This window comes from Neopelma chrysocephalum, unplaced genomic scaffold (assembly GCF_003984885.1).
Source record: "Neopelma chrysocephalum unplaced genomic scaffold, ASM398488v2 Primary Assembly neopelma1_22b, whole genome shotgun sequence".
In the NCBI taxonomy this organism is placed as follows: Eukaryota; Metazoa; Chordata; class Aves; order Passeriformes; family Pipridae; genus Neopelma; species Neopelma chrysocephalum.
In genome coordinates, this window is record NW_020897690.1 from 17,657,623 (window position 1) to 17,670,445 (window position 12,823).

Consider the following 12,823-nt stretch of genomic DNA (forward strand, 5'->3'; position numbering starts at 1 on the left):
TAGATTGCAAAAAAAGGATCTGGGACCTGAGATGTCTTTGCATTTCCTGCAGTTTAGGTATAGCCTGAGAGTACAATCTATAGCTTCCAAGAACCTCTGTCTTACTCATTTTCCCCGGAGTTCCTTCCTAACCTCAACAGTCCTGTAATTCTGTGAAGGTGTACAACCCAGCCAGACGGAAAGTACAGAATATAATGGGACTTTTGTTTCAATTCTATTGCCTGCCAGTTGGCTTAGAGAATCAGCTTCTTGATTTCTTTCTTCATTCTGAGACATAATTAATGTTTTAATTATTTTGAGTAAAAAATTAACAAACAAAACAGTTTCAAAAATGGATTGTGAGCAACACACTGCAACACGATCAAGAGCCTATTGTTTGTCTCTCAATATAGGGAGATATAGGTCAACTTTTTTACTTTTAATAAGGCACAGTGATCATCTAAGCCCACAATGATACTCTAAACATTGTTTTATTACACTAAAAAAACACATAGCCATCCCAGAAAGACTTGTTCTGCAGCCACTCGTTTCTGTAAGTTATGTATGCTTTCAACATGCCAATCACCACTTGAGAATATCACCTATGCGCAGGCAAAACTTAATAGTGCTTAAAACACTTCCCAATGTTAGTGACGCTTCAATGTTGCATTTTGACATTAGTTTCAAGTTCAGACTGAATGCCATATATAAACTCATGCAGTAAATCTGCAGCAGAGTAAGGAACATGTCCCATATGTGTCAGATCCTAGTTGAACACCATTCCTTCTGAGTTATCCTTCCCATTTGGAAAGAGGAGAATTTGTCCTCCACAAACCTTGAAAAGGCAAAATGTATCATCCACAAGTAAGTATTCCAGGTTTCTCAGTTTTCCTTTGAAACACTTAACTCTGAACAAAGTCATATTGTTCTGAGAAGCAATGGTTTATATTAAAGAATATTTTCTTCCACACTATACAACCATGCCTTTTTTTCCCACTCTGAGTATAAACCAAAGTTTCCTGCATTTCTCATGAGATCTTTGGATGATGACAACAGACTGCTCTAAAAACAGCTGTTTCAGTGTCTAGTGAATTGAAAGAATTTGGAAATTCTTTAGTGACAATATCTGCATTCAGAATAAGAAAATCTCATCCATATTTTTTAAGATGAAGTTGACAGTAAAAGAGAAATTCAGCTCAGAGAACAGAAATAAATTAGTTTCTGTGGTAGCTGCATTACAGCTGTTGAAGAAGCAACACAATTAGAGCCTGAATTAGAATTTTCCGTACTTGCACTTTGTTTTCATTAGGATTTATGTTTGCTCTAATGAGTTTGTTTTAAGTAGATGCACATTTATGGAACGAAAATACTCTGTTCAGTTCCTTTTCCTAACATGTTTAGCTAATCTGCTGAAGACTCTCCAGCAACCTTACTTAAAGGAAAGCAAATATTAATAAGGGACATTCCCCAATGGTTTTTTTCTAAAACAACTTGAACAATCATCTAATTTACTTTGTCACTTTTTTCATTGTTTTATTTCCCTAGTGGTTTTTACATCTTAAGTGTCTGTCATTTGTGAGTTCTTCTGAGTAGTAGTGGTGGTCTGGTTTTGCTTATACAGTCTTCTAGCTAAATAGAACAAAGCAGAAACTCTTTCTGTGTTCCTCATGCTGCTATTGCTTCATTTTCTACAGAGACTGGTGGAAACAAGAGCTCTCCATCACTTCCAACATAGGGAACTTCCATTTCTTCAGCTCTCTTATTGAGTATACCTACATCTGCAGCTGCATTCCCCTGAAGAAAACTGGAAATAGCATCTAAGATGAAGAAAACAGACTTGTTTCTTGTTTCTATTCCCACAGCAAATGCTTCATGCTGTACATAGGATGGAAATAGGAGATCAGGCAGTAAAAAAGCTAATTCCTAAGAGAAGCTTTGTGCCATTACATCATTGATAGTCTGGAGAGTCAGCAGGACCATGCTGAAGTTTCTGGCCTCCATTCTTGGCTACCATGTAAATACTGTCTCTTCCCCAGTAAAAAGCAGTTGAACCTGGCTTAGTTACAAGTAGAACATTTTGCATGCAAAGGTTTTCCTTCCATCTGTACCCCAATTTGCCCTCAAGCCAAGTACAACTATTGGCAGAGCGGTGCACAGCTGATCCACACCACCTTGAGCAACCACCATTAGCCTAACCGCAGAAAGGCTCAACTTTACTTTTCAGTGGTCAGTCTGGTGGCACAAGAACATAAGCCTCCTCATCTACTCTTAGCTTTTCTTCCTACTTCTACTATCTCCCTTGATATTGCATGTCAGTCAGAAGGCACAGATTTAATTCCAGATTTAATCTCATCCTCTACTTGTTCTCTGTATAACCTCTCATGTCCAGGTGCTGCAAAGTCATGTGTTTGACTGTTCATTAGCTTGACTTAGCAGTCTCTTTGTCTTGGCATTGACACAGAGTGGGAAGAGTTGAGAAATCAGTCTTTATACTGGCTCATATAAGACACCTTTAGAGACTAGTCTTCCTAGGATGCCTGCATATAGCATGTAATATGACAGGCTAAAAGGCAAATGAATGGAGGAACTTCTTGTAGGTGTCCTGTGGTACCCATAAGCTCTAGACCTAGGCAAAAGAGTCTTCAAATTAGTACTCTTATACTGACTGCTTAGATGTTAAATGCCTCTTGTATTCATCAGGAGTAACACCTCTCATACATATGTTGCCACTCCATTGTCTTGTCCTTTAACTGGCATTGTCAGTCTTTCTGTGGCATTGAGTAAAAGTGCAGGATACTACTCACCTGGGAGGTTTAGGTGATCCTAGCTCAACCTGGAAAGTCCTGCCTTTAAAGCACCAAGAAAATTCTAGCTAGATTTTTCTCTTAGAAATAAACAGAGCCTTTTGAACGTATTCATTGGCTGAAGTCCAGCTGTGAAGTGAGTTCTGAGGTACTCTCTATACTGAGAAAAAGCACTTTAAATCAGCCTGATGCTTCCTGCTTACACAGACAACATCACGATCAGCTGGTACATGTGGGAAAGTACCTCCAGAGCAGCTAATTAGGGGGCTATCTGTGCATAGGTGGCATGGCGCTCTGGAGTACTCTCCCAGACAAATCTACAGAGTGGATGGTTGAATGTAAAAGTCTGCCAAAGTGCCAAAAACCAATTAGTGCTGGATGTCAGCACAAACAACTGAGAAACACTTGTTAGAACTCAATAGGATTTTTCCCACAGAACCTAGCAGCATTGAATCTGTTTATGATGTTAATCATATGAAGTAAAAAGCAAGCCAGGCTGTTCTGAGTCCTTCTGTTAGTCCCCATGTGTGTTACATATGGACAAAACTCCATTAAGAAAGCCCTGGCAGAGCAAAAGGGTGGTTTTAACTTAGAACCATACCAAGAACTTACCTAACCGTTTGGAGAAACAGAAAGTGTAAGACAGGATCTTAAACACTACTTTCCTCAAAAGCCACTAAGAAGTGTGACTCATTGTTTTAGTTAATTAACTTCTTTGCTATGTTAGGAGGAATACTGTAAGTGAAAAAGAAGTAAAACAGTAAGATGCACCAACTACGGTTCTTTTATCATTAGAAAAGAGACAAAGCATTTGCTACTGACTTCCCTGATACAATAAAAGTCACAATTTGAAGACTGATGTGACCTCTGAGAGGGAGAAGTCTTGTACATCTAAGTCAGGGAAGTACATTTCACTCAAATTATGACCTGACTTCTGTTTTGTGGTGTAACAGCGTAGTTTGCAGTCGGTCAAGAGAAGTCTGTTTAGTGTCAGTCAGTTCCTCTTGCTTATGTATAAAACTCAAATGAAAAATCATAAAAAAAGTCAGATAAAGTCAAAAGGAGTATTTAAATTTAGTTCATCAGTTGTCTGAGTGAATGCCTTAAGTCAGCAAACTGAATCTACTGTAACCTCTACTAAAGGTTACAATTTGCATTATGTTGTGGTTCAACAGGAAAGTCTGCTGATATTTAAAACAAAATGACATTTTAGTATTTCCTGAGATCATTAGAAGAAACAGATAGATGTGATCAGTGGGTTTTCATATTTTTCTCTGGCTTTTTTTACTTTGGTGATGGTATTAAGGTGATACCATGAAATAGCAGGTAACATTTCACGATGCTGCCAGGCAGCTCCCTTCTTGGTCTTGTTTGTTTACTTGAAAAAAGGCAGAGAAGTGTGCTGAAATAGCAAAAGAACTGAAGGTGAAGTATAAGAACTGTGTTTTGTTTTGCTTGCTTCCTTTGAAGATAATTTACCTTTCCTCCTTCCATAGTTTCACAAGAGAGAGAACACCTCTCCAGGACCCACCCCAAATTTGTGTTCTAGCTGCTGCTATCCTTTGTTGGTGTAGCTGCTACACTGACAGTGTTGGCAGCTTCTTCAGCTTGTGTGTATGAAGGGGACACATGTGCTCCATGTCAGGAACTCTGCAAAGATACTTTCACTTTCAGGTCTTTCCTGTATTCACTACTTTTTCTCAGATATTTATTTAGTTTGATCAGCTTTTTACAGAAGTTCAGATTTTGTTTCAAGTTAGTCCAAACATGCATGCTTTTATAAATAAGTCATTACCAATTAAGTGTTTGAATTTTTAAAAATTTTTAAAGAAATTCTTTGACATAAACTGTCCCCACAGGCATACAGACAGTTCTTAAAAATTCAGAAGAAGAGAGTATTGTCTATCTTATTTCTGAAGGTCTGTTGCATAAATAATTCCTTATAACCAGTTAATCCTCAGGTGAATATAAATATTGTCTATTCAAGCAAGTTTTCATTTAAAAAAATTTGAGAATGTTAACATTGTATTAATAATAATAATAGTAACAATAAAAAAATAGCAGCTTTATAGTTCTAAAAAAATGTTGAAAGATGGATATATCTTCTAAATATTTCCTTAAATCTTCAGTGTGTTTGTAAAAATAATCATTATCTATTGAGAGTATTTTTAACTCTTAGGTAAGACTCAAAGTGAATTTTTCTGTTGTTACAGAAAGTGGAAAAGCACTCTCTTAGGTTTGGATGGCACTGAAAATCTCAGTGCTGATCCCTTTGAGATTCCCTGAAAATTATTTCCTTTTTTGTTCATTAAGAAAGTAGATAGGCTTTCCACAAGAGTATCTTTCACTTAATTTAACAGTTCTTGTGTGTTCTCAATAGTTCTTCAGTAGTCATACCCACAGTTTATAACTTAAAAGCCTGATAGAACATTCTTTTTGAGGATTTGTAATAGCTAGCATTCAGTACTTTCTTTCCAATATGATATAAAATATTTGGACTACTATAGTATATCAGAAATTTTGTAACTGTGTTCCAGAGACTACAGCTGGACTTAGAATTAAAAAATAAGGATTTGCAGACAGAAAAGACTTTTCCTGAAATCTGACAGAACTGGAAACATCAGGAGAGTACATATTTTGTACAGGTTTCATTTTTCTCCCAATTTAATTTATATATATCTATTCCTTCAAATTTTCTAAAAACATAGGAGAGTCTGCAGCAATTGAAATAATTGCAATTGAAATAATTTTTGTAATTACTGTTCTTATAACAATATTAACATTTATAATTTGCAACCTCTCCCAGTTTGCAAATTCTCACAGAGCAGGAACCAGAATGTGGTTCCTTGAAACACCTCAGCTCAGTTCCTTGGGGTTAAGGTTTATGATACTCTTTTAGTGCATGATCATATACTGCTTTATCTGCCATTTCAGCTGAACCAGGGAACAGAATAGTTGATGCCTGGTTAGTGATGAGCTACGTGGCTCTTTTAATTTTGCAGAGTATGGTCCCAGGTCTTATTTACTGCACAGCATTCAAATCCTGCTAAAAGTTAGAAATATTAGCTTCTTCATAGGCTCTTCCATTACAATTGTTACTGTTATCTCTGAATATTCACACAATCCTGAGAGTTTATTATCCTCACTTCTTCGCTGGAGAGCCAAGGCATAGATCCACTAAGGTAAAAAATAACCACTAATTTAATGTTTGAGAATTCAGGAGCCTATGATGTTTTCAGAACATCAACATTATAAAGCAGCATGTGTTCAAGACCCCACACACTGGCTTGCCATTGTGAAGAGTACCCACGATGGAAACAAATAAAATCCTATCTCCTAGAACAGACACTTCTCTTGAAAACAGGTTTTTTGCAAACATGGTTCTATTTCAGTACAAACTGAAATTTCATCTTGACAGGAGCACTGAATTTTGGGAATATCAATTGCATAAATTGAAGTTTGACTTTTTTATGGTGCTTCAAATGTTTAGAAAGTAGATAGACTTCTTGCGTGATAGTACAAACTCAAAATTAACTACTCTGTTTAAACAGCGTGAAATCACCTGTTTAATGAAAATTGACCCATCAGAAATTATCTCATTTAAGGAATGCACACTGATTTGGTACAAATCTGTATTTCAAAATCTTTAAATTCTTTAAAAAATAGAAATTTCTGCGGTCTGAGTTGTGACTACTTGGCACTTCTGCAAATAAACAGCACGAGCCCAGCTGTACTGATGCCTAATAGTGGATAAAAAACATAACCACAGAACACCTGTGAGAAGTTTGGGAGAATGACCTGTCTGGGATCACACTGAGAAATTTTTAACAGATGTACATATGGAATCCAGTCTCCTGGATGGATTTCAACATCCTCAGCCAGGAGACCATTATTTGTTCTTTTCCCCAAGTTCCTTTTTCATTCTCTACACACCTTTCAGTTTTTGCTACAAATGAAGCAAGGATGCTTCAAAAAATAGGCCTATTTCATCACATACTCCTAATTCATCCCAAAAGTAGAATTTGCTGTGCAAAGAGAGACTGGTATCCATGCAAAAGAGAAAAAGTAATCACAAAGCTCAAAATCTTTTCATGTTGTTCATATTCAGGGATGTTATCGTCAATAAGCCAAGTAAACATGGTTTAGATATAACTACTGAAAAGCAAATGGAAAACTCATTAAAAAGTTGGGTCTTTAGAATCCATTGTCCAGGTCTTAAAGGAAGGTGAAGTTTGGTGGGGATGAGTGCCAACTGAAGTAGGCTCAATCAGCTATAAAAATATAAAATGAGGAATGCTCCAGACTCAAGTCCTTGGGACCTCATTCCAGTTCAGTGCCCACATGCACTCCCCTGACTTCCTATTCTGACTCCAGATGACCTAGCCTTTTCCATTTCACCCATATCCAGGGTCTCTGTCACAGGCTTGTTGCATGTTGCCAGCAGCAGAGACATTGATCAGCCGCCGTGTTTTCCACAACCCTGACTCAGTATTTTGTTCTTCCCTGAGTTCTCACAGTTCCCTCCAAGTTGTCAGATTTGGTGGGTAAAAAATTAGTATACCCCTCACTGAAAAGCTGTTGCTCTTCTCAAACAATATTTCAAGTTCTTACTCCAAAAATTGAAATGACAGGAATATTACAAGTAAAGCCATCATATTGATTATTCATAAGGGAGAAAAACCCCACTGATTTTTTTTCCCTGTCCTCAGTTCCAAATGTCCCAAGGTTGTTTTTCCTGTCTGTCCTTTATGGGCATTTCAGTTTACATGTAACAAAATTTATGAACACCTGAGTTGGAAGGTAATTTCAGAGCTATCCAGTGCTCCTAACAAAACTTACAATACTTTTTTATCGTGCTCTCTGTTCCTACTTCTCAGAGCTCCTAAAAAGGTATTTCCACCTCGATACATTATACGAAATTTAACTGAAGTGGGAGACTTATGTTCATAAGCCATTAGCAAATGTGGATTGCAAACAGTGTGATGCTGATGGACATACTGGAGATAGAACTTGGAAACTAAAGAGTTAAATTATTTAACTGTGACTTCTCTTCTCTTACTCTCTTCCTCATGGTAGAATGAAAATTCGCATTTCCTGCACCCCTCCTACCCTTTCATTTCTGCAAGTCTTTCCTGAGCTATCATTCTATATGTATGCAGCAGGACTGAAAGGAGGTAATATTCACATCAGAAAGAATCATCAGGACCCAAGAGAATACTGCAGCTCCTTTAATTGTCCTGCGGTGAAAGATAACTAATTCTTGTTCTTCATGTCTTGTTGAATACACAAGTCTTTTTAGTGGATTCCTTTTCTTTAGTGTAAGTACTGTGCCACAGAGAACATATTTCCGTTTCCACTTGATTTACAGAATGAACACCAAGTGATTTTTAATATATTGCTGTAGTTCACCACCCATAGTTCAGTGGCTTCAAAGGCAGACCTTTCCAAAAATAAGTGTAGCTTCTCATATATCTTGTTTGCAGTTTTATGGTGTATCCCAAGGCTTTCTGAAATAATGGTGGTATGTTATACTTCAGCCATCTTCTTATCCTTGATGGTTTTCCATGAATTGAATAAATGTTTGCGAAGCAATAAATTTGCTTATTTTTCCTATGCATTTCTGAGTATTTCTTGCTGCTCCATATACTTTCTGTATAAAGTGGTCCATCCATTTAAATGGTTTCTAATCTCTATCATTCACTCACTTTACAGTTAACTTATGATCATGTTCTTCATATACTGTCCTTGGAAGTCTAGTCACTGATTTATGAAACTTTAGCCTTCATCTTTTGCTGCAAAAAAAATGTAAAATATATGTTTACTATTTCTAAATCCTTAGAAACATCATAACAGTAATAAAATCAATGTTTTTACTAGCTTTTATACTTTTATACTAACTTTTATATATACCCACAAAATAATGGGTGCTTTCCAACCCCTTAATATTACAGCAATTTTGTCTTTGGGAAAGTATCAGTGCCTTTCATTGTTTAGGTTCAGTTGCATCCTCTGGTTAATCTATTACTCTTACAGAACTGTACGTCTGGATAGCATAATGAATACACAGTTATCAAAATTTTGGTTTTGTTATGCAAGCAAAAGAACCCAGTGTAGGATTTGATTCTTGTGCTGTATAATGATTTAAAAGAGCATGTAAAGGACTTATGATACTAACAGCATGACATCATTCATTACTAGAAAAGAATTTGTACTCACACAAAAGGAAACTGATTCTCTCTTTCAGAAAATCTGCATAGTCAGGTGGATAATTAAAGCTGAGAAAGGCGCAACATCGGAGATTTGTTTTATTGCTAATCTAAGAGGACCATGTATACTTAATATTTGAAAGGAAGATTCTGTGGTGTCTCTTTCAGCACCTTAGAGTTACCCCAAGGCTTCTGTCTTCTTCTTCTATAAGCCAGTAAACGGATTAGATCAAAGCCCCCATAACCAGTGAAATTAGAAATAACATCCAGACATATTTTTAGGAGAAAGTCAAATATCGTAGATAAAGTTTCATTTATTTTTTAACCTGTTGTCTCGGTTTGAGCTGCCCTTCCTGCCCCCCAGGTTCGTGGGGGCCCTGAGTTAGAGCTGAGAGCTGATTGGTGCCAGGGAAGTCCCCCCTGGGGAATCAATCGCAGCTCTTCTTATTTCGCTCCTGTGAAAATTAGATATCAGCAGCTAGCCGAAAGTGAGTTGGCAGAGTTGTGTGTGAGAGCGTGTGAGAGAGAGAGTAGCTGAGGGGTGGACCGGGCCCCCACCCGGGGACCCCGTGCCCCCGCGGCCCTGGCCAAGCTAGGGCTGAAGGCAGCGTGTAAGAGTGTGTATGTGTTGTGAGGGAAGAGACTCAAAACCGCGAGGTAAGAGGGAGAGAGGCAAGCCCCTTGCGAGGACGCCAGGCCCTCTTCCCCCCTCCAGACAGAGTGCAGAGCTCGAGACAGCTCATAGTTGGACTGAATGCCTGCAGCCAGCCAGGGGGCTTTCTTTCCCCTTTGTCTTTGTTGAGGTAAATTGTGGGGAGGTGGGGGAAGCTTGGAGATTGGATTTTTTTTTTTATGTGAGGTAAAATCCCCACACCTGTTAAAATATATTTTATACTTCTCATATCATTCTTCCCTTCTTTATTCCACCTACCCACAAATACCTCAGGATTGGCAATAGAAAAATATTTCATAATTTGCATGAATACAAGGCAAAGATTTCCTTCTTCAAACAGGCATAGTTTTCTGTGAACTGATTAATCATTCTTTGAAGAAAGGATAAAAACTAAATATATGAACAGGTCCTAGGTAATGTTACATGAGGAGAGACTGTTCAGTGCTCTGAGGTTTAAACTTTAATAGGAATATTGACTGTGATGCCAAAACCCGGTGAACACAGTAGCAGTTCAAGCACACAGGGATTAGAGAGCATAAAGGAGAACTCCTTCATGAGTTGGCCAGACTTGAAGTTTGATCAGGACACGCGTGCATACTGGAACAGGTGGAAAGTGAGGAAGCAGTAGCTGGTCTCCATGACTAATTTTGATTCATGGGGAAAGGTAGCAATATATTTTTAAGTTTCTAAGTAGACACTACTTCCACCAAACCCAGGAGGAGACAGGAGGTAGCTCTGTGGCTGGCAGGCTGTCTCCAAACCTGGGCCAGTGTGGTGTGCCTCCTGAGATGGGTAATTTATGACTTGTCATTGATTCAGTGCTGTGTCTATTAAATGTCCGCTTAGGAGAAATAAATCAAACATGTTGTAGTGAAAATTAATGTAAATATCTCATTGCAGCTTAATCATATTTCATATCTTAATCTATTCTTCTGTAGTATGTTTGTCTGACTACATTACTGAGTGAACGTACAGATTCTCTAGTGGTAATTGTCTGGGTTACATTTTTTTAACATCCTATTCAATTCTGGGCAGTCTCAACCTCATAAATTGACTGAATTGCTTTCCTCAACTAGGTTCTCCTCAGGGCTTTTACCTCCTTGAAGTAATTATAAAACAAGGTTATTTTACAGGGGAAAAGACCAAGATAGAGAGAAAACACCCAAGAAACTGAAGGAAAAGACTTGTCAGTTTACTTTGAGTACCTGGGTATACTTCTATCCAAAATATTTGGTCTGAAATATCACTCATTTAATACATACTTAATGTTTTCAAACTCCTAGCTACAGGATTTTTTGCATGCATGGGTTGAAGAAGCAATTGGACAAAGCTGTGACAGAAGAATCCCACTGTGACTTCTAAATTCAAAGACAGCTCTGTCCCAGGAAGTCCCTGAAAAGTTGGTTGGTGGAGGCTGAGAGGGTGTGATGGGAAAGTAACATTACATATTGGCCTTGCTCTTGTTTTCTAACCAAGGCAACTGCTATTGGTCATTATCAGCCGCAGGAGCATGAGGGCAGAGTAAGCACAGCTGGTATCATGGATTCAGGCAAAAAAACATACATATACAGAGAGAGAGATAATATTGGTTTGTTTAAAATGAAATCAAGAATTGGTTTTATACCATAGTCTTTGTTTTCAAGGTCTCCAGTGACTGGCCAAGGGGTAAATAAAAGAATGAATCATTGGTGGAAGCAGGAAGCCTTAAAAAGAAGAAATGTCTCCAGACAAACTTAATTATTTTTTTAAGAGAAATAGTAGCAAAGCTGGAAATGTCTATGAAAACTATTTGGATTTTTTATCATTTAAAACATGTCTGAAAATTAATTTATATCCAGTCTTTGTAAGATCACTGGCATATAACTGAAAACCTGTTATGCAAAGGGACTTGCAAGGCAGGAAAGTAATGCAAGGTGAAACATGCATTGGGAATATGGCAAGTTAGCCTTAGTGATTTGGGGAATAGAACAAATAAAAACCTTAATGAAATTCACTTGAAACAAATGGACAGAAACTGCAAATACCTCTGAGAGCAAAGGAATAGTACAGAGGAAACTAGAGATATCCAAAATGTGTGAAGATAAAAAAAGACCCAAATAGAAAACCTGCGAGTTATTACAGGGAGAAATTAGCTGAAACTCATCTATTCAGTTAAAGAAGAGAGAAATCTGGAGAGATGTATAGCATAGCGCAGAGGAAAAGACAGGTGCTGCGCTCAACTCCTACTAACTAAAAAAAGTCTGGTATTTTTTCTCAATCCGACTCTAAATTTTAGTTTTGAAGTTCAGTTGGATGCTCAACTAAAAGAAATATTTTCCCACCATTCAAAATGCTTCAGCTGAAAACTGACATGGCAGAGTGAACATTTTAACCTTTCAAAGAGGCTTACAGTAAGATGAACATGAGCTATTTCCCTCAAGTACAATATTTCTTTTATAGAGTAGTGGTCAATTTGTATTTGTGGAACTGTATCTGTTGAGATGGGAAGACTTTGGCTTTAAGTAATCAACCTGAATGCTTTCTTGTTTATTGCAGAATCAGCACAATCAGCAGGAGGAACACACAATTAAGATTTCCTCTGCACTTGAGGAATGAGAAGGCCAGCATCTCTTCGCCAGGTTTCTTGTAGCTTGCTTCTCTTTCACTCCACCAAAATGCTGCAGCAAATCCTCTGGCATAAGCTCAGTGTGAGTTCATGGATCAGAGGAGGGGAGGAGAGTAAGAGAAACACTGTCTCATGTTGGCCAGACGGCTGTATCATACAGGAGAAGCCATTGTGGTCATCTTTCAAGATATATCTGTTATGACATGCTGATGCTTGAGGGTGGATTAAGAATTCCAGAGAGACTAGAGTGGCAGGAGAACAAAGGGTTTGTCAGTAAACACAGAGACCAATATCATCACCTTCAGCCTTCTGAAACTGCTGCATCGAAAGGTTGGTCAGCTCTTGGATGATCTGTGACTGCTGTTAATTCAGCTGAGGCCATGCTCAAAACAACAGAGCTGACAGCTGAAACAGAAATTTGCATATCTCCTGCACTTCCATGGTTCCACAGGATTTCCATAATCTAGAAAGCTCAAAACAAATTGTTTCATAATTCAGTGCAAAAGGACTGAAATACTTGTTCTCGTTATTTTCTCCAGATGCTCAGATGGAGAAA